This window comes from Lagenorhynchus albirostris, chromosome 10, assembly GCF_949774975.1.
Source record: "Lagenorhynchus albirostris chromosome 10, mLagAlb1.1, whole genome shotgun sequence".
NCBI classification, from domain to species: Eukaryota; Metazoa; Chordata; class Mammalia; order Artiodactyla; family Delphinidae; genus Lagenorhynchus; species Lagenorhynchus albirostris.
This window is the reverse complement of record NC_083104.1, coordinates 8,640,459-8,660,761: the sequence shown is the minus strand read 5'-3', so window position 1 is coordinate 8,660,761 and position 20,303 is coordinate 8,640,459. Positions and strand designations below refer to the sequence as shown.

Genomic DNA, 20,303 nt, shown 5'->3' with positions numbered 1-20,303 from the left:
AAGAACAAGCCCTCCTGGGAAGAAACAGTAGCAAGTGGGACCCTTGGCTCGGTTACTGAAACTTCTCCAGTCACCTTCTAATGATACTTTGCCCTCTGACCCCTTTTACCCTCTCAGTCTCCCCAACCCCCTCCATCCCCTGCTGCTTCCCCAGCCACAGCCTCTGATGCAACGGGGCAGGTCTCATCCCCACCCTGACTGCACCTCTATTCATTCAGCCCCAACAAGTCTGTCTCTTTCCTCTTGGTCAGCAATGCTCTGCCATTTCTTGTCCATCTATTTAAATCCATCCCACCTCTCCAGCTTCAGAGCAAGCTCTTCGAGATCCATCTAAGATGGTGACTGTGGATCTGGACACCCCCCCTACACCTAATCCCCCACCTACAGAAGAAGAGAAAACAGAATCTCATCAGGAGGTTGCTAACCCAGAACGCTATATTAAACATCCTTTACAGAACAGATGGACACTCTGGAGTTTTTAAAATGATAAAAGCAAAACTTGGCAAGCAAACCTTTGGCTGATCTCTAAGTCTGATACTGTTGACGACTTTTGGGCTCTGTACACCCATATCCAGTTGTCTAGCAGTTTAATGCCTGGCTGTGACTACGCACTTTTTAAGGATGGTATTGAGCCTATGTGGGAAGATGAGAAAAACAAACGAGGAGGACGATGGCTAATTACATTGAACAAACAGCAGAGACCAAGTGACCTCGATTGCTTTCGGCTAGAGACACTGCTGTGCCTTATTGGAGAATCTTTTGATGACTACAGTGATGATGTATGTGGAGCTGTGAATGTTAAGAGCTAAAGGTGAAAAAATAGCAATGTGGACTACTGAATGTGAAAACTGAGAAGCTGTTACACATATAGGGAGGGTAGACAAGGAAAGGTTAGGACTTCCTCCAAGGACAGTGATTGGTTACCAGTCCCATGCAGACACAGCTACTCAGAGCGGCTCCAGCACTAAAAATAGGTTTGCTGTTTAAGAAGACACCTTCTGAGCATTCTCGTGTGAGAATGCGTCAAGCAGTCGAGATTTGGGAGCTGAACCAAAGCCTCTTCAACAGCAGAGGGGACTGCATTTAAATTTGATTTCCATCTAAATGTTGCTAAGATATAAGAGAAGTCTCATTCGCCTTTGTCTTATACTTTTGTGTTCATATATATATATATATATATATATATATATATTTTTTTTTTTTTTTTTAAATTTTGGCTAGAGTGTCTACTATCCCAGTCAAAGAAGTATAGTACACATCGTCCCCAGAATCCATAAATGTGTTCCTGGCCCACTCTGTAACAGCTTAATAGAATTAAACATTACAAACACATTTGGCCCATGCACAATACTAAAGAAAAGCATTTGCATTTCTATACCTCACAAGAGAACGATGCTGTTTATGTTCCATTGTACGCAGAAGCTTATTCTGCTCATTTGAAAGAGTATGATGCGTGCGGTTTTCCAACAACTGTCTTTGTTTCTTTTTACAGCATTGTCTGTGCTGTACTCTTGCTGATGGCTGCTAAATTTTAATTTATTTGTTTCCCTACTTGATAACATCAGTGATTCTGGTTTCAGTTTTTCATTTCTTTTGCTTTTGTTTTTTTCCTCATGTAATACTGGTGAAGGATCCAGGAATATGACACAAAGGTGGAAAAAAGATTCATTTTGTGCATTCTTTGGTAGTTTTTTGTAACTACAAAGCTTTACTACAAATTTATGCATTTCATTCAAATCAGTGATCTATGTCTGTGTGATTTCCTAAACGTAGTTGTAGATTATAAAAAGTGTATCATCATAATTACCTTCCTAATTAGAATCAGTATGCCTGTTTCTGTATCTTGATGCTGTATTTTAACACTTTGTTATACTTAGGTTATTTTGCTTTGGTTAAAAAATGGCTCAAGTAGAAAAGTGGTCCCATTCATATTAAGACACTGTAGAAAACTGTAAATAGCATGTGTACAGTGAATTGTCTTTTAGACCAAAAAAAAAGCAAAAAAAAAAAAAGCAAGCCCTTCCTCCTCCAGGAAGCCTTTGCTGGCCGTTTCAGTGCACATAGACCCCTCCCTTCCCTGGTCACCAGCGCCACCCACAGCTGCGGAGTGCCTTTAGGCGAAAAGCAGCCACCTACTGTCATCGTGTACCGATGCTTCACCTCCCCAAAAGAGAATGTCAGCTAAGACCTTAACTAATGAAACTCCTTCTGAATCTTCCACAGCACGGAACATGGGGACACAGAGGAGAGTCTCAGAAAAAATAATAAATCCACGGATGGTTTATTATATGAAACTTAAGAGCCAACAGTGAAGCCTAGTTCCGGCACTCCTTCTTGGAAGAGCAATTACAAGCTATGGGCTGAACTGTGTCTATTGTTTTTCATGCATGTTTACTCTTCAATACTGATTGAAACGCACGTCATCCTGAGAAAAAGAAGACCGGCTCCTTCTCCCATTCTCTTCCCCTGCACCCTCTACCAAACCCTCCCCCGAGACGAGACACACGCCTCCCCCAGAGCTGTGTGTCCACGTGCTGAGCGGTGGATCCACAGCTGTCGGACATCGCAAGCCATCAAGCATAAAGCACGAGAGCATACGCTGTGGGCCTGGACGCAGCAGCCCCAGAGGGGTGGATGAGACAGGGTACAGGGTCTGGCCACACAGGGGATAATGGGTCCTGCCATGCTCAGAGACCACAACTACCTACATAGAAGGGGAAGCTTTGACAGAGATGCCGGAAGGTTAACTGAGCATGCTCGATAGCGGGAGACTGACGTGAGAACACATTTTTCGCAACCTGGGCGATGAGCAGAGTGAGCAGCAAAGAGAAACGTTGCCTTATGTATCAGTGCCAAGGCCGCTTCTAAAAGGCACAGAGACCTGGGTTCTAAACCTGGTTCTGAAATATCTAGCAGGGCACTTTCAACAAGCCACTTCATCTCCCTTCTCCAAGCTCCTGACCTATAAGAGGAGAATAAAAACAGAACATGTCTCATAGGGTTATAATGATTACAGCATAAACGGCTGGCTGGGCACCAAGGATCACGCTGCCTCCCCACAGAGTACAGCCATGCTGGGAGCACGGCTCAGCCAGGGACCCTGCTTCCCAGGCCTCTCTGCACCGAGATGGGATCACGTGATCAAGTTCTAACCAATACACTGAGCAGAAGTGACTCCCACCACCTCAAGGCCTGGCCCACCAGAGTCTGCAGGTAGCTCTCCACACTCACAAACACCACAAGCCTCTTGATGCAGAGGCTTCAACCCAGCGAATGGCGTTAGGCTCTATACCTGCTGCCGTACCAGAAAGTGCAAGACACCTGGTCTTTCAATCTCTCTGGAGAGGAGAACGGTCCATCAAATTCAAATCCTGGACTTGAGAAAATGCAAGAAATAAACCACTATAGTAAGCCACTGAGACTCCAGGATTTGCCTGTGAGAGAAGTTAACCCTAAGTTAGCCAAAACAAGAATTACACGCTGTATCTCAAGCATTATGCAATGCCTGACACAGAGAACACAAAAAATAGGGTTGCTCTTGTGTTTATTACCCTGAACTCTTTAGAGCACTTGATACCTCTAGGGTATTTCTATATCAGAGATGCAAATTCAATTTGTGTTGCCAAGCATGGAAGACAGTACAAAGTTAAAAGTTTTTAAATGCAGAGATTCCATTCTTCAGGGATTCATATGTGCAATTAGACCCATAATGTAAGTAATTACACTGCAAGGCAAATTTTATTAAATGCTTTGACAGAGGCTCAACGTGCAACGAGAAGATTCATTTTAGCTGAAGCGTTTGACATATTCCTGGAGGAGGGAAGTTATAAATGGGGCCGTGAACACCACTTGTATTTCGCACATGGACACATTGGCCAGGGGATTGGGGAAGGGGTAAATCTAGACAATGGGAGGCACTAAAGGTCCCAGTGGAAGGTTCCAAAGTACTTTCTCTGTCCTCCTGTCTAAGGCAGGCACGGCAGAAGGGGACTAGCTGTGTCAGGGGGAGTAGAAGGTGCTTTGGGGATACAGTGAGAATTAGGGCTGCAAATGCCAACTGGGACCAGCTTGAGAGGGGCCTCCAATGCCAGGCTCAGGAGTCCAGACCTTCCTTTATTAGTCATGAAGTACATGAGTCAGGACTCGTACTAACTGGCACTCTCATATGCAAACAAAGGGAGTCAGAGGTCCTGCTCGTAATCAAACTAATAGTTACAGCTGGTCCTCAGGAACAAATGGAACCAGGGACCAGAACACCACAAAAAATCACAGGTAGCACCTCTGTTCACTCTTACAATCCTGTTTTAAATTACTTGTACTGTTCTTCCACTATCTGAAATCATGTACTGACTTGTCTGACCTCCTAGGATATGAGTCCCAAGGACACAGGGCAGTCTGTTTTGTTTACCACAAATGACAGCCTCTAGCATGGTCTCCTGCATGGCCAGCACTCAGCAGGCACCCAGGGAGTATTTGTTGAAAGAACAATGCGAATGGGTCAGAGATTTTAAGATATCCTGGTTTAGGCAAACTTGAATATTCTCCTTGACTGCTCCAATTCCCCACATCAATCTGTACATCTGCAGTAATATTTGAATGGCTCAATTTCTCTGTTATTCATGTCCCCATAAATCAGCAATAGGAGTGAACTTCCGGTCCTGCAAGGCTGAAGGTCGCAAGCTGGACTCCCGTGGAATCACTGGATGAACTGTCCCGTGGTACGGCAAGGAGGTAGACCAGCTGACCAGCACTGAGATGTTCTAACATTCTAGTAGGCTTTTTTGAAATGCCTTCAGTCTCTTCCTCAGAAACTCATACCTTGAACCAAACTCTATGCCGGAAGGCTCTGAGGGGATTAAGAGGGCTTTAGGTCACAATAAAGGGGCACAAGTGACATTTTTTAGACCTCATCCCTGTTCTCTTGCAAATGAAGTCACTGCAAAAGTTTTCGAAGGAGCCTAGGCACAACCAAGACACATTTAATCTCCTCTTTGACTTCAGCCAGGTGCTAAAACTCTCTCATCCTCTCTCTTTTCTGAGGTCCTGCCATGTCCTTCAGTTTTGCCAAGGCAGAGATGGTTTGAACATACTGGAGAGTTCCATATCTGTTCTCCTTGGTATCACCTGACAAGAGATGATCACAGCCCTACTTTGAGCCTTTCTGTTCTGTGATAGCCTTTCCTATTTTTACTACCATTTGACTAAAAACAGCCGAAGTTATTTCAGGATCAAACTAAGAATCATCACACCATGTTCTGGGTGAGTTGACTTTTTTTTAGCCGCTCCACCCCCATGTATCTTTGACCCGTAAGATTCCTGCCTTGATCTGCTCAATATTTTGTGTGTTACTCCAAGAATAAGCAAGGTACCATGGTGCTCTTTTGTATTTTATTTCCATCTTTATAGTTTGAGATACATTTTTGTTAGAACAGCTAAGTCCCACCAGAAGTCATACAGCAACACAGGTGTGGCAGCATATTTCATACCAATAGGTCATGCTTTTGGCCATTTTAAGGACACCTATTTGACTAAAACCAGGAAATGAAATGAGTTACGTTACAGAAAAGAACACTCCCCAATTTTCTCAGTAGACAGGATGGCTTTCTTGGGCAAGCAGAGAACACTACCTGTAAACTATTTTCATTTTGATATAGTCTTTTACTCTAATCACAAACCCTTTCAGATGAACCCAGAAATACCTTTCACCATGCACTAAGGTGAGATAATGGGGAGACCATTAGTGTTAGAAGAAAATTACTGTGGTTCACCTCACTATTTCTGCTGCCAGGTCTAAGCCCTGTCATTATTAGGGAGATGAGTTTGTGCCAATCCATTTCTAAATCTCACCTGGTTCCACGTGAGACCAGTGATTCCTATTTACCAGCAGATAATTAGGACATCATTTCCATCTGTGGCTATCACCACCATGAACCTCAAATTTACCATTTATCCAAAATCTGTCTTGAACAGCAATAAGGTACAGAGATTTATGCTAGGTATGGGCGGGGAGATGGCAGAAATGAATTTTCTGTCCTTCAGGAACTGAAGGTCTAACAGGAGGAAGAGAAAAAAGGCATCAGTATGCTAAGACAAAAATAAGTGTCCTTAGAGGGTGTGGCACAGAAAAAAGCAAGGGCTGTGGGCACAGACTGAGTTTGACCCTCAGCCTCAATGTATCAGTCAGCTACTACTGCAATAATAATGTGTAACAAGCATCCATGAAAGTTTAATAGCTTATAACAACAAACATTTTTCTCCTTCTGCAGGATACCTGAGCTTCAACTGATCTAGAATGGGCTCCTCCTATACTCCTCTGGATTGTGAGTTGGATTCAGATCTCCTCCACCTTCTTGGACCAGTGACTGCCTAAGACGTTCTTCTCATTGAAAAAGAAAGGCAAATGATGCCTGATTTTGGCCACATGAACCTTATTATATACTTTACTGATAATGTAGTGAAGTTTTCTTTATAGGAAAAACCATTTATGAAGAATGCAATTTTGTAAATGTAAGAATAATATGCATTCCTATTTTCATTTTAATATGCATATTTTTATTAAAAATGCTTTTAATGCATATTAAAAGCAAATAATAATGCTTTTTAATATGCATTTTCATTAATAATATGCATGTGAAAGCAAATAATATCCTTCCCAGTCCCCTCCCCTTTCCTTTCTCCCTTTTCCCAGTCCCCTCCCCTTTCCTTTCTCCCTTCTGCTACAATCATGGTGACAATGGCACAGTACTTTCAAAACTTTTGTTACTGTTGTTAAGTTGATGACCTTGCAAGGATACACTTTGTTTCTCACAGATCCTTAACAAGTTTGGGGGACAGAAACTGTTCTGGAGCCTACTTTGAGGCGGGATAGAGACAGTAAAACCAGTCAGAGCAAAATACGTCACAAACTTTGAGATGTTGGAGTCTGGAGTTTAGTGAGAAGAAAGGTCTTAAGGGGAAGAATTGACCAAGAATATGGTGGTGAGCTGGGGCATTAGAGGGGCACAGGGTTAGAAAAAAATCCACTATGGTGAGGAATGGTTATGTTTTCTTGGGAGTAATGACTGACATTAAATTTTAAGTTGTCTCTGCCATACTGCGCTGAGTTATTTTTGCCCTCAAATACTGCATGCTCACGGTAGAGTCTGCACCATACAAAAACCTTCTTTAATTGAACTTGGAGGCAATGAAAGAACAGACATTATGAGCAGCACAGACCAAGTAGTTAAAGAAGAAGACAGGGGCTGCAAGGTGCAGGAGAGGTCGTAGAGGTGGAAGATTCAGCATCTGGAAGAAATCATACTGAGACGTAAAACAGGACAAATATAAGCCTCTCGAGAATTCTTAGATTCTAGGCTGTCTCCAAATTTTCCAACAATTCTTCGTTTCCCTTTGATTCCTATCGGAAACCACTCTTCCCCGAGCTGGTAGGGCTTCTTTCCCCATTTCGTGAGGAGAAGATGGATCTACGACACAAATGCTCACTCAGTACAGATCCTTCTACCCTCCTGAGCACAGAAACTGGTCCAGGTTGGGCACCCAGCTCAATGAGAGTCCTATGGAATTGGGATGTGGGTTACAACAGATGCTGGGAGAAAGACAATCTGTTTCCTTCAGCAGTTATAAAAACTAAGGACCATGTAAGCCCAGATCTGCTGTTGGCTATCTTTTACACCTTAAAGAAAGCCTCCCTAAGAATAAAGCCAATGCAGAAGAAAGCAGAGGCAAGAGGTTGAGAATGAGAGTCCTGGTGACGTCCTTGAGCCCATGAATCTAGCCATAACTGAAGCCCCATCCACACCTGGGGTCTCCAGACCCGGACTCCAGGAAGGATCCTATCACAACCAGAAGCGTTCCTGCCCCGTACCCCCAGTTTATGTGCATGCCAATTTACCCAGTCTGCTCTCTACAGTAGGAGTCTGCAAACTTTTTCTGTATATGGCCAAATAGTAAATGTTTCAGGCTCTGTGGGCTGTCAAGTCTTTGCTGCAACTATTCGACTCTGCTGTTGGAGCAGAGAAATAGCCATGGACAGTATGTGAGCGAATGAGCAGAGCTGTGTTCCAGCAAAACTCTATTTACAAAAACAGGTCGGCAGGACAGATTTTGCTCTCAGCTTGTAGCTTGCTGACCCCGGCTCTACAGAAACCTTGGATGGTCAGTTTCAGAAATGGCCACTGAATTTGTGCTTCAGAAAATTCCTCAGGGAGAAAACTTTACAGGGATGGCTCTAAAAGTCACTGCCATGGTGAAAAGAAACCTCAAGTGTTCATAAAACTTAGCTGCAGGGCTTCCCTGGTGGCACAGTGGTTGAGAGTCCGCCTGCCGATGCAGGGGACGCAGGTTCGTGCCCCGGTCTGGGAAGATCCCACATGCTGCAGAGCGGCTGGGCCCGTGAGCCATGGCCGCTGAGCCTGCGCGTCCGGAGCCTGTGCTCCGCAACGGGAGAGGCCACAACAGTGAGAGGCCCGTGTACCACAAAAAAAAACAAAAAAAACAAAACTTAGCTGCTAACGCTGAACTTTCTAAGGCCAAATCCAGTGAAACTGAAAATTAGTTGACTGTCTAATCAGTACTGACCAAATCAGTGAAGACCAAAGCTGCTTCAGTCTTATTTGTGTATTATATTTTTGATGATGACTTGTACCATCCTGGGATACTCACCAAGCTTTACTTAACCTTTTTCTGAGAGACTTAATGAAAGCTTCCTTTCCAGCTCATTCATTATTTCACTTCCAAGTATTTTTATTCTCTAGGAGAGTTTTTCTCCTTGAAATAGGTCTTAGAACTTGGTGCCCCACTGATGTAAGTGGACAAAACATCTATCTAGGTTCTTTTTTGTGAAATGCAATGAGAATGGCCCCCAGCAACATGTATGAATCAATTCAAAGACACCTTTGAACATAAGTCACGACCAGAGAAAAATCAGGTGTGCAGATATCAACCAGCCACAACTGCAGAAAATACCGACACAAGGCTTCACCTTGCCACCATCTAGCCGTGCTGTCTACTGTTTCCATGAGTTCCAGAAGCTTCTGTTTGGGTCACATACCACTGGACTGAATCCAACCAAGTCCTAGAAATCTCTGAGATGGCAGCCACCTCTCCGGGGACCTCAGAATCCTGGCAGCTGAAGACTGGATCTGACGAGGCTCTGGTTCTGGAAATCATTATCTCGTTCAGCCAGTCTCCCTGACTCATTTATGTTAAGCCTTTTCTAAACTCAGGGTCCGAGACACACATATTCCCTCTAGACCAGGAAAATCTTACCTGCTATCTCTTAGAAGCCCAGAGCCTGGTAGAAAGAACTTAGTCTCTGGAAAATGGGATATCAACTGCAAAATATCAACTGCATTCACTGCCCCTAGGAGGCAGGATCTCCAAGATTTAAACTGACTCCCTTCCCAAAGCTCAGGAGCAAATCTGTCTCCCTCCAGCCAATCAGATCAGGCCTCTGCTTGGTGTCCCAGCAGGATCCCGGGATCTGTGTGCTTCAAATCTCCTCTGCGTCTTCGTTAATATAACCTCAGTGCTTAGCACTATGCCTGGCACACAGTATGGACTCAGAAAGTGTTAGTTGATTGCATAGGAAAATAAATGAATGTGCTGAGACCTTGCACGTGCCGTGGAAATGACAGGTGACTGTGGAAGAAGAGAATACTGTCCAGCAAATATTCATTCCCTACTCCCCTCCCACACAAGAAATGTATGTACTTGCTTGACTGATACCAGGTTTGGCAACACGATTCACTTTTTCTCATGATCGCAGATAATGCTTCCCCATACCTTGAACTTGGGTCTAGGCATGTAACTTGCTTCATCCAACAGGATGCAGGCAAACTTGATGCAATAAAGACTGTGAAACCTAGCTTACCTTCTTATACTTCTGTCATCGTCATGAGAAGAACTCCCACTCTCCCCGAGGTAGCTGCTACTCTTTCAGTCTGGGATCTGGTATGAACACATACGGAACAACCCTGGTAAGGAACCACGCCCAGATGGATCTGTACCTTGAAGCACAGTCTCCCAGCCTAGAAGAGTCAACCATCAGGCAACCCACTGACGGGTAAGCACGAATAAATGACTGTGGACAAAGAATGCCAACTACCGTATCAGTAAACAAAGGATGCTATAGCCACCAGGCCATGAGCCACTGCAGCCCCACCCCCGCGCAGGTGCACCCTAAGGGCCTCAGGATGGAAAAGAACAGGATACTGGGCCCAGAGGGTTCAGCTGCATATCAAAGGAATGATATCAATAGGCGCAGACTCCTGTGTCTTCCCAACTAGAAAAGTGCTACATTCATTAACCTGAGATGCCTGTTTTTTTTTAAATTAACAGTAATCTTTCGATGTTCCTACTATCTGTTTTGTTTGTTTTTTTAACTCCTATATATCCTGGCTCCTCCCTGACCTCTTCTGAGCTGTCTCTCAGAGCTGAGAGGCTGTCTTCTGGGCTTATGTCCTTAGTACATCCACCGAATAAAACGTAATTCTCAACTGCTAGGTTGTGTATTTTTTAAGTCAACAGGATTGTTATTTTAAGCCACTGAGTTTGGAGTGTTTTGTTATGCAGCATTATTGTAGTACTAAGTAACATACACCCACTACCACCAGCAAGAAGAACAGCACTATCATGACTCTATCATCACTATCATCACAAGAAAGACCCCAAGAACGTGACATTGCCCGTCTGCAGCAGCTGTGCTTATGCCGGGAAGACAAAGGGCACCCTGGCAGCCCTGGTGCCTAAGGGAGACACTAGAGAAGAGGAAGACCCAAAGACATGGCTTATTTAGCCCACAAAGGTTTGGAGGACCTGCCCTGAAGGTAAAAGCTATCCAGTGGAGAAAAGCCTCTCTCAGCTGAAAGGAAACACACCTCATATTTTCTTTGCACTTTCACATGTAAGTTCCTTTTCTAAAGGTCCTCACAGATTTGTGTGGGCGCGACCAGTTTAACAATAGCTGCCCCATGGATTGCCATCATTTATCAGGGTCCTTGACTTTCAGCATTTCTGACTATTCAATGTAAGCCCAAACTCCCCATCCTTCCAATAAGCATTGGTTTTCAGGCTCATATAGATTCTTGCATATCCATCTGTTGCCTTTCCCTGAGAAGTTTCTGAAAATGAAAAGAGCAGAGAAAAGAAAATGGCTTTTTGTTTGAATTTCCTTAAAGAGTCGTTTGGCGAAGCATCATCAGTTCTTGCACGCAGGCAAAATTCAGTTAAGTGATCTCTGACTGTTCTGCAAAATTGGAATCTGAAGCCTTGTAGCAAATTGTCTCTAATGCATCATGGAATGTGAGAGGCATATATAGGCAGGATTGCCTTTCTGACAACTCAGTGAAGGAAACAACTGCTGGAGCTCTAAGCTAGGGCTCTGCTGTCTGCCATCTTGATGCGAACATCACCCCAACTTGGGATAGATGCTGTAGACAGGATTCAGGGAGTTGGGGCAGGGATGGCTGGAGGACACAGGAGCCTAGGAAACAACCTAAGCATTACACAGACTAACCCAAGACTGTGTGACAAAAGGTGCTCTGATCGGCTCACTCTTTGCCTCTTCGTACATCTGCCTCTTTCTCCAGCTTCCTAAGAGGTGTCCAAGTATGCCAAGGACACCAAATTTGCACCCAAGAATATCGACTAGCACATGCTGGCTCACCCTGGATGCATCCCAAAAATAAAGGTATATGTCTCCTAGCATCTTTCCACCTATTGATATTTTCCCCCTTTCATTTGGTTCCCTCTCTCCAGGGAATCTCATCCACTCCATAGCTGATGCCTATAAAAAAACCTTTAATTCCAGCCTGACCTCTCTGTTGAGAAAACCCATATGCCAAGTATCTGAACTGGGCTATTTCACAAGCATTCAGACTCAGCATGGCCCAAGCAGAACTCATTAATTTCCCCCAGATACTTTTCTTCTCCTGCCTTCCCCTTAGGTAAAGGCATCAGCCCAAGTTAAGGAACCCAGAATCACTCTTGACTCTTTTCCCCTCTCCACCCTCAAGGGCAATACAATGCCAAGAGCTCTAATTTCTATTCTGCTAAGCTACATCTTCCATTCTTTCCAGCAAATTTCCCAACCATTCAATCACCTAATATGTCTTGGGTCCCTATTTTGTGCCAGGCTTTTTCCTAGGTGATTTGAGATACAGTAGTGAGCAAATAGACCAAGAACCCTACCCTTGTGGTGCTACCTTTGACTACAGAAAGAGACAATAAACAACAAAAGAAAATTAAGTAACATTCTATATAATCGGGATGAGTGCTATGAAAAACACAGTAAATGGACAGTAAGTGGGGAAATGGATGGGCTGCACTGAGTAAAGCCCGATGGGGGGCAGGGGAGACCTCCCTGAGAAGATGAATTCTGAGCAAGGATTTGAAAGAAAAAAGACTTAAGGAGGGAGACATGATTGCAATAATGCAAGCAAAATATTATGGGGGCTTAGACCAGGATCATAGCAGTAGAGATGGCAAGGAAGGTAAAGGTGATGGGATTTTATGATTGGTTAAATGGGGCTATGAAACAGAAAAATCAAGGGCAACTCCTAGGTTTTTTCTTGTGCGACTGAAAGGATGGAGCACCCATCGATGGAGATGGGGAAGGCTAGAAATGGAGCAGGCTTGGAGAAGGGAAGATCAGTAGTTCTGTCTTGGACATGCAGAGTCTGAGATGTTTATTAGATATTTGAGCAAAGACATCAAATAGGCAGTTGGATAAAAGGTCAGAATTCAGGAGAGAGGTTCAGAGTAGAGACACAACCTTAGCCCAGGTCCACATCATTGCTCACCTGCATTGTTGCAATGATCTCACAGCTGGGGTCCCTGTCTCTAATTTTCTTACAGTTGCCCTCCACATTCCTATCAGAGAGGTGTTTCTAAAACTGGAATTTCACCTGCTTAAAGACCTCTGATTTCCCATTAAATACCAAATCCAACACCACTCCACAGCATGGCACTCAAATCTGCACTTCAAACTCTCCCTTATTGGCCCCAACCATATGGAGATGCTGCACTGGCTCCTGGACTAATGGATACTCCTGGATGTCAGGCACCTCTGAGCATTTGTCCATGTTCTCTCGATCTGGAATAGCACCTTCCCTGTATCCCTGGCAAACCCACTCATCCTTAATTTCCTAATTCAAATGCCAACTCCTTGCTAGACCTTGCTCTGCACCTTCCAGGGGGATTAACTGCTCTTCCTTCCATCTTGCCATTGCAACTTATACGCTCTTCTAGGGTAATACTTACCATATGGTGATGCAGGTTTCTGTCTTTGACTAAGCCACAGACTAGATGCCGCTTTATTCACCTAAGTCAGTGGCCAGCTCACTGCCCAGCAGAAGTGTACAGAATAGCCATGAGCCAAAATAAATCCAGCTGCTTTGTCAGTGCACCCATCATATTGGCACAGTCTGGGAGTGTGGAGATATAGGAGAGGGAGGGGGGAGTCATGTTCTCCATCATGTAGGCAACCAGGAGCTGTCAATCAGAGCAACAAGGAGGCCCCCTGCAGGCGGCTGCCGGTCCCTGGAGCCCACAGCACTTAGAAGCTCCTCTTCACTCCCTCCTATGGGGGTCCTGGCAGAGGAGAGTGATGGAGGAAATGGGCTTGGGTTTTAACAGTAGGGGTTTTGTTTAGGCGTGAAGGATGTGCTCATTAAAGCAAGAAATGAGATGGAATTTGCAGAGAAATATTAAGGGAAATAGAAAAATGTTCTCTAAATTCATGGTGTGCCAGGGACTTCAGTGGGCACGTCAGGTCCTTGCCGTTTGCTTCCCTCATATTTACAAAGTGTCCATGGGCCTGATCGTGTTGTTTATTAAGAGACATGCCTTCTACCCCTACACACACCCTTCTCCTGCCTTCCCTCCGCCAACTCCAGTGATCCTCCAACATTTACAACAACGTGGCCTCCAGGTTCTAGTTCAGCCCCTGTCTTCAAAGGTCTTTTGAAAACTGAGCACGTTTTAAATTAAAATAAAATTCTTTTCTACTTGAGCAGAAGAAGAGATAAGAGAAACCTCGCACCTCATCCCAATTATTGCAGAACTCCCACCTCGCACTAGAGAAATAACCAGCCACTAAGCAAGCTGTGGGCTCTGCCTTGGGACTCAGGGCCATTTCCTGCATATTATCAACATCCAAGGCCACAGGGAGGCTCTGAGTCTTGAAGATCATAAATGAGGCTTTTTGGGAGAAAACCAAAATCAGAGTGGCTTAGATGTAAATTTATTCTTCAGTACTTTTTAGGGCTTAAGTGCTTCTTAGGAAAATAGAGCAATAGAGATGCTGAAACGTGACTCTGATGCCAAAATACATTAAAAATCTAAGATTCAAAGAGGTCAGAGGGACTTCCCTGGTGGCGCAATGGTTAAGAATCCACCTGCCAATGCAGGGGACACGAGTTCGAGCCCTGGTCCAGGAAGATCCCACATGCTGTGGAGCAACTAAGCCCGTGCACCACAACTACTGAGCCTGCGCTCCAGAGCCCACATGCCACAACTACTGAGCCCGCACTCCACAACAAGAGAAGCCACCACAGTGAGAAGCCCGCGCACCGCAACGAAGAGTAGCCCCTGCTCACCGCAACTAGAGAAAAGCCCGTGCGCAGCAACGAAGACCCAACACAGCCAAAAATAAATAAATAATTTTAAAAAAAAAAAAAGGCCAAAGAGAGGCCACCCCATGAGGCCAGGGAATTTTATTTGTTTTGTTCACTGTTCCATTCCCCAGCCTCCAGAACAGCACCTGGCACAGGGTAAGCTCGCCATAAAGCTTGGTTCAAGAAACGATAACTCACAGGACTTAAAATCAAAAAACTCTTTCAAAAAATGTGAATGAAAAAAAGAACAATGTATGAACGAGTAAAACGATAAGGTGTCTTTCCAGTGTCTAGAAGTGTTCTAATGTGTGTTCAGATAGAGATACAACGTCAACTGTCATCCTTCTCTCCCCTCCATCTCCTTTCTCCTCCCCCTCTTCCTCCTTTCCTCCTCCTCTTTATTCTTCTTCCATCATGTCTCTTTTTTTCTTCTTTAATTAATTTATTTTATTTTATTTATTTTATTTTTTGGCTTCGTTGGGTCTTCGTTGCTGCGCGGGCTCTCTCTAGTTGCAGGGACGGGGTCTACTCTTTGTTGCAGTGCACGGGCTTCTCAATGCAGTGGCTTCTGTTGTGGAGCATGGACTCCATGCATGCGGGCTTCAGCAGTTGTGGCTCACGGGTTCAGTAGCTGTGGCTCGCTGGCTTAGCTGCTCCACGGCATGTGGGATCTTCCTGGACCAGGGCTTGAACCCGTGTCCCCTGCATTGACAGGCAGATTCTTAACCACTGCGCCACCAGGGAAGCCCCCGTCACGTCTTTATTGACACACTTACTCTCCACAGGCAACCTGCCACTCAGGTTTATGGTTTGAATCTCTGTGCTGAGTTCTCTTGTCACAATCTGTTCATCTCTCTTCTGCCACAGTCTCCCAGCATTCTCCTGCCTCAAGTCTCTCGTGGGCTTATCCTTTCTCCACCTTGCTGCCCAAGGGACATATCTACATCACCAGACCTTATCTCTCCTCCTTACAGACCATAATGCCTCCTCCCTGCCTAAAGCGCAATGTGTAGGCACGCTTAGGCGGCACCCAAGACTCCACCAGCTTTACCTCCAGCTAATACTGAGCACACCTTGCCTTGTATGTCAACCATCACATGTCTTTCTCCCATTGTCTAGTTGGCAAGCTCCTACCCATCTTTCAAGGCCCAAATGTCTCAAGGACTTAGTGATAAGTGAAAAGATTTTTAAAAACTAAGTCTCTGAACCTTTATAACATCCAACATGCCTAGGAACAGAAGGCCGTTGTGTACATTTTCCCAAAAGCCTAAAGGCATTCTTGGATAAAATGTTTAAGACCAAAATAATCCGTATGCTTTCAGTCCCTGGCAGGGGTGAGTCCCACATTTCTGTAGGTAGCTGATGTGTTATGTGGCCAGTTTCTTTTTGGTAATAAGTACCTAACTAAGTAGAGGGGCTGTGGATGTCATTGCTGTTCATCTATTTAGGCATCTCATTTGTCTTTGATTGTGTGATTTCTTTTTTTTTTAAATAAATTTATTTATTTATTTTTGGCTGTGCTGGCTCTTCGTTTCTGGGCGAGGGCTTTCTCTACTTGCGGCAAGCAGGGGTCACTCTTCATCACGGTGCGCGCGTCTCTCGCTGTCGCGGCCTCTCGTTGCAGAGCACAAGCTCCAGATGTGCAGGCTCAGCGGCCATGGCTCACGGGCCTAGTTGCTCCGCGGCATGTGGGATCTTCCCAGACCAGGGCTCGAACCCGTGTCCCCTGCATTGGCAGGCAGATTCTCAACCACTGCGCCACCAGGGAAGCCCTGATTGTGTGATTTCTTAATTCCTTCATTTCCTGCAAGGATTAAGACTCCCAATTATTGCCCTCTTTATCATTAAAATAATACACTGTATCTCTCCAGCAGTGAGGGTTAGATTAATTTAAGATCATATCATAGGATGAGCAGTTCAGAATGCATGTCACTCAATTTGTTTACTCCTCCAAAATTAAAGACAGGACCTTTTGGGAAGATGATAAAGTATTTTGTGATATGTCTCTTTCCATCTCAGAGGCCACATGCCAAAGACGATGGCCAGGTTTGGAGACAGTCCAAATTCAAGTTCTTTTCTCAGTGGTGGGGGAGGTGGTCCTTAATCATCTCAATCATGGACAGTGTGAAAGGTCAATAAAGAACTTCAAAGGTATACAAAGCTACTGAAGGGCTCAGTAAAAGTACGGAAAAATTAAAACTTTCTGAAAAGGCTTCTTTTTAAATACAGTCAAAATATAACTTGGGTGGGGTAGAAGTCATACCCCTTCTTAATGTGAATTTCGAGTCTCCTAAGGTAATAATTGGTAATATTAAATATGTGATGCAAAATCATTTTTTAATTGCCTCTAGGTTTCAAAGAATTTGAAATCAGTTAAAAGAGATGTTAGATGGAGGGGGTAAATCATGACTAGAAAAATACTGTGATAGGGAAAAGTAAAAGTCGTAATTTCTCTTCAGTAGGTCGGCTTCTAGAAGGAGGATGATGCAGAGAGTGATTCTCTCTCCCATATGAATAAAATAAAAATGCAAGCATGCCTGGGACTCTGAGGTCTGTCCAGAGAGGGACAGATGGGGGCCCCAGCAAGGTTCTTACCGCACAACAACTCACTGGAGGACACTCCTGGCCCTAGTGAAAGCCACAGAAGAACTCACAGATGTTCTTGTTTCGGATACAAAACAAAAACTGTGGTAAGGCCACTCTGGCTTGACGCAAACCTTGGAGATGCAGCAGGGATTGACATTATTCTTTATTCAAAAGAGATTTACTGAGACCCTGGCTAGGCACTGGAGACATAAAAACACGTAAGAGCTAGCCACCATCTCTACTGATCTCAGGGTCTAGTTGGCATGATACTGAACTTAGAAGGTGACAAATACTAAAATCTCTGCCGCTGAGGAAAGGTGATAGCTCGAAAGAGTATATTCCAATATAAAATAATTTACATTTGTAAGATGCAAAAATCATTGTTTCTCATACTCAAAATGGAAGGAAATTATGAATGAGGCTACACGGAAAGCTGTCCTAATCCTCTGGTTAGGAGCAGTGGGAGAAGTTATTCTAGGAAGAGAAATCACAGGAGGCTTCTCGGAGGACATGACATCAAAAGTGAAAATTGAGAGATAAAAAAGCATCAGTCGTGTGAATGTGATAAGATTACCATAGAATTTCTAAATATTTACTTAGGTCAAGTCGGGCAAACCTCAGGAAGCCTCTGAATGTTTTATTTGACATCCGTTACCTTCATTTTCAGCTTCCTTTTGTCCCCGTGTCCCTCCTTAGATAGAGGTGACCCTCTAATCAGAGGAGTAACTGTCCTGATAAATGCTGGAGACTCAATGGGTTAATCAACCAGGAGTTTCTGCACATCTTAACACTACCAGCAAGACACAGAAAAGTGAATACAAATAGTATGCATACGTGTGTGTTTAAAACAAGGAGGGTATAATATATACAAACATGCCTATGTATGCATATAACATCTGAAAAAATATCCAAAGACACTGACATCCATGATTCATTCTGTAGAGGAAACTGGAGATCCTAGGATCTGTACAGAGAGAGGAGACTTTTTCACCAGCTACCCATATGTAATGTGTGGTTATTGTTGTTTGTTTGATAACCATGTAAAGTCGGCCCTCTGTATCCAACGGTTCCATATCCAAGGGGTGTACATCTGAGAATTCAACCAACCACAGACTGAAAATATTGGGGGGAAAAATTCCAGAAACTTCCAAAAAGTGAAACTTGAATTTGCCTCACCCAAGCAACTATTGACACAGCATCTACATCGTATTTATGACTATTCACATAACATTTACATTGTATTAGATATTATAAGTAATCTAGAGAGAATTTAAAGTGCACAGGCGGATATGTGTAGGTTATATGCAAATATTATGCCATTTCACATTGGGGCTTGAGCATCTGTGGATTCTGGTATCCATGAGGGTCTTAGGACCAATCCCCTAGGACACGGAAGAACGACCGTACATGTATTATTTTTCAATTTTACATATATAAAGAAAACAAGCTAACCGAAAAGACAGTTGCTAGAATCTCAAAGGAATGAACTACAAAGGCTGAAGTGAAGACACAGAGGCACAGGGTGGGAAAATTATTTGAGGGGTTGGAGGGCCTGAAGTGAGACTTGCTTACACCCTGGGTCTATTACAAATAGCCTCACCTAGGGCTGGCAAGGTGCCTTTATTATGCTATGTTTTGGTTCACAGATACGTAAGATGCTATCTTAGCTCAGGATGCCATGACAAAACAAAACAAAACGGGTGACTTCAACAACAGAAATTTATTTTCTTGCACTTCTAGAGGCTGGAAGTCCAAGATAAAGGAGCCAGCATGGTCAGTTCCATGGGAGAGCTCCCTTCCCAGCTGGCAGTCTCTTCCTAGCACTGTGTCCTTACATGATGGGCAGAGAAAGCAAGCTTTCTGATATCTCTTCTTATAAGGACACGAATCCTATCTGATCAGGGCCCCACCCTCATCACCTCATCCTACCTTGATTACCTCTCAAAGGCCGCACCTCCAAATAACATCATTTGTGGGTTAGGGCTTCAACATACGAATTTTAGGGAGACACAATTCAGTCCATAGCTGATGCATATATGTTAAGATGCATGTTCAGATACTGAGATGAATATTTGATCCCATGAGGCACATTCACCGAGTAGATGTGGATCTAGTTGAAAGGGCTAACTCTTAAAGAACACTCCACATGGTTCTGTGTCAAACCTTTAATCAGGAATGAGTATAGATGGTGTGTTGAGTATGGAACCTGGCAGGAGCAAATGCTGTGGCCCTCTGAACATGGGAAGACACAGAGTAGAAGCCAAGAGGGCTCATTAACGAAGTACAAAGAGAGTAATCAATAATCAAGTCTTACTGCTGCTGCTCTCATTTCCCCTTGTATCAAAGGGTAGAAAACTACCCTACAAAACTAAGTAAAATGGGAGAGAGCTTCAAGATGGTGGAAGAGTAAGACGTGGAGATCACCTTCTTCCCCACAGATACATGAGAAATACATCTACATGTGGAACAACTCCTACAGAACACCTACTGAATGCTGGCAGAAGACCTCAGACCTCCCAAAAGGCAAGAAACTCCCCACGCACCTGGGTAGGGCAAAAGAAAAAAGAAAAAACAGGGGGCTTCCCTGGTGGCGCAGTGGTTGAGAGTCCACCTGCCGATGCAGGGGACACGGGTTCATGCCCCGGTCTGGGAAGATCCCACATGCCGCGGAGCGGCTGGGCCCGTGAGCCATGGCCGCTGAGCCTGCACATCCAGAGGCTGTGCTCCGCAACGGGAGAGGCCACAGCAATGAGAGGCCCACGTACCGCAAAAAAAAAAAAAGAAAAAACAGAGACAAAAGAATAGGGACGGGACCTGCACCAGTGGGAGGGAACAGTGAAGGAGGAAAGGTTTCCACACACTAGGAAGCCCCTTCACGGGTGGAGACTGCGGGTGGTGGAGGGGGGAGCTTCGGAGCCGTGGAGGAGAGCACAGCAACAGGGGTGTGGAGGGCAAAGCGGAGAGATTCCCGCACAGAGGATCGGTGCCGACCAGCACTCACCAGCCCGAGAGGCTTGTCTGCTCACCCGCCGGGGTGTGTGGGGGCTGGGAGCTGAGGCTCGGGCTTCGGAGGTCGGATCCCAGGGAGAGGACTGGGGTTAG

At 44.6% G+C, this 20,303-nt stretch overlaps 1 pseudogene; it reads left to right on the top strand.

Annotated features, from left to right (window-relative positions):
• Nucleotides 1–335: 335 nt before the first annotated feature.
• Nucleotides 336–987, top strand: LOC132527835 (eukaryotic translation initiation factor 4E-like; annotated as a pseudogene).
• The last annotated feature ends 19,316 nt before the right edge of the window (nucleotides 988–20,303 follow it).